Source organism: Carassius gibelio, chromosome B20, assembly GCF_023724105.1.
Source record: "Carassius gibelio isolate Cgi1373 ecotype wild population from Czech Republic chromosome B20, carGib1.2-hapl.c, whole genome shotgun sequence".
Taxonomy (NCBI): domain Eukaryota; kingdom Metazoa; phylum Chordata; class Actinopteri; order Cypriniformes; family Cyprinidae; genus Carassius; species Carassius gibelio.
This window is the reverse complement of record NC_068415.1, coordinates 7,052,420-7,055,093: the sequence shown is the minus strand read 5'-3', so window position 1 is coordinate 7,055,093 and position 2,674 is coordinate 7,052,420.

Sequence of the window (2,674 nt, the reverse complement as noted above, 5' to 3'; positions counted from 1 at the left end):
GTGGCGTTTACTAGTGAAATTTATTTTTATGTATAACGATCAGCTGGTTTATGAAAATTAATAGTCACCTGTCAAACAACGCCATCTTGTGGAGACCATAACGTGTTGGGGGGTGAAAGAGGACACTCACACTTATGGCCTGGTACAATTTTTTACTTCTAATTATGTAATAATAAAGTGGACTATTCCTTTTTTTCGAGCCAGATTTTTGTTCCATAAAAACGCATTAAACTATGGGGCATCATTAGACTGCAAATATTTTAATGTTAAAATAAGCATCAAAGAAACTATTAGACTTGTGGGTGGTTTTGATTTTAATTTCTAGTTATTATATAACTGGACGGATCATTACACTGATGGTTCTTAGTTGAATTGCTTCTATAATAAGACAGTAAAGAAAAAAACTGCCACAAGGAGTGATTTATGGGGGTCAGACCTACGAAATAAGCCTGAACAAGCAAAGTCAAAAGGTTTGGGAGTCAGGGTTTGTTAAAGTACATATTTTTATTCATATAGTATATATATATATATATTACGTGTTTTTAAACGTCTTATTAAGTTAGATTACAAGTTGACGAATAGAAGGTAACCCTAGTCACAGTACGCTGTTTTTGCAAATGCGTTATGACAATAATAATGTAATTATGCATTCATTTATTATACATTTACATAACAAACACATCTCAAAAGCTTTTTAGATGAACGACGTTTATCTTACTGATATTGGCGCGAAATTACAATTTGAAGGTCCTGGACAGATCGTGCCTGAAAAATTACGTTTGTATTTAGCTACATGTTAATCTTGTAGCAGATGTTTAAAATTCTTTAAAAACTCGAGGCGTTTTAAATAAACTGTATAATTTGAAAGTTGATGTAAACATTTCTCACAAGCTTGGTCTTCTGTGACCAACATGGTCAGTTTTACTCATCTCATTGAATAAATAACAATTACCACAGTTTAACTCCGTATTTGGTCATAACAGTCAGTGGTTTGCAACACTGTTTTATTTTATTTGGAATTTTGAATGTTATTTTTTCTAATCCAATGATTTTCATGCAAAGCCCGTTGAAATATCTTACTTTGTGTGTCCCACTGCGTCCCCGCGTCCTTCAAGAATCAACATTTACAAAAAATACCAACTCGCTGATTGAAATACAAGGGCAGCTGAATTAAACTGCTACCCATATATTCTTTTGATGAAATATGCTAATGTAGGCTACACCTCAGCCTAATGAGGTTGATCTGACATTATGCAGTGTCCTTAAGTACCCTTTGAACGATATAGCATTTTCGACAAGGCCGCAAACGGTTAGAGTCTCAGAAAGGACATTTTGCTAAAAAAACAGTAGGCTATAATTTCTAATTTTTCTCTGCTGCGATATCTCATATAGCACTGCTTCGAGGCTATCATTCACGTCCAGTAGCTATGATGCCCTTCATGTCAAGCAAACTGCGCGTGTGCATTTCTTTCTTAAACGTTTGAAATGAAATCTCCAGCCTTAGTCTAGTAGCCTAATGCACGAGTGGTTTTTAAAATTATATCTTCATTGTACCCATTTATTGGCTTGAATTTTCTGAACGCTTAATGTGTAAACGCACTGAGCGTGCTGCGGTTAAATATGTTTTATTAATAACATTTAAACCTCTAACGGAAATTATACATTGCGATAACGTTGACTTGTAGTCTCGTGGACGAAAGACATTACAATTCGTTTGGTACAGAAGTTGATATGGTACAGAAATTATTTATGATGCAACATGTTTTCTTTGCTATGTTTTATTGGCGAATATAATCTTGCGCGTTTATCTAATACAATTTAGTTTAATTGGGCTGTTTAATTAGAAAAGCTATTTGGCCTAGGCCTTCATTTCCAAAAGCAACCATTAAATGACCTTGAAAAATAAGTTCACGGTTACTGAAAAGGGTATGAGGAATACAAGGATGAAACACGGATTTGGACGTTCAGACCTAAAATTAACATTTCATATGAGGCGAAGATTAAATATTATGACAACTGCTGGAATTCATGGCAGGTTTAAGGCGCCTATAATGTGAAATGTGCCGAAATCAGCTTCAATTTCCATCATCTCATAAACGTGTAGAAACCTGCTGTTTTAACTACTCTCTTTAAAATAAAGGTTCTTATGGGGTCCTCATAAATTCAGTAAATAAACATTAAGAACATGTTTGCTGTGTTCTTGTGTTGGCTTTAAAACGTTCTTGATGTTGCAGGTTCTTTAGATGAGTTCTTTTTTTTTTTTTTTTTTTTAAACATAGCCTACAAAATATTTTCTAGATGATAAAAAGTTCTTAGAGGATTTTAAAATGATTCTTCTACAGGCCGTAGTGTTTTTTTTTTTTTTTTTTTCAACGCAAAATAGCCTTAAGTGTGGATTTTGCGAACGTCATTTTGATTTTTAATTTTATATGAAATATTGCGTAAACTACGGTTAAAAAGCTGGCGGCCTGCATCCTAATTACTGAGAATAATTGCAGAAAAAATAAAGTGAAAATAGAAGTGTAAAGCTTTAGAAGATAATGAAAAAGATTATGTCTTAAGAAAAGTGTTATGATTAATCGAAATATGAAGTGGCGAATATTGCGTGAAAAAAGGAAGAAATTAATGTCTGCTTAGTGTATATTTGACTTTATTGACAAGCTAAAATCATTTA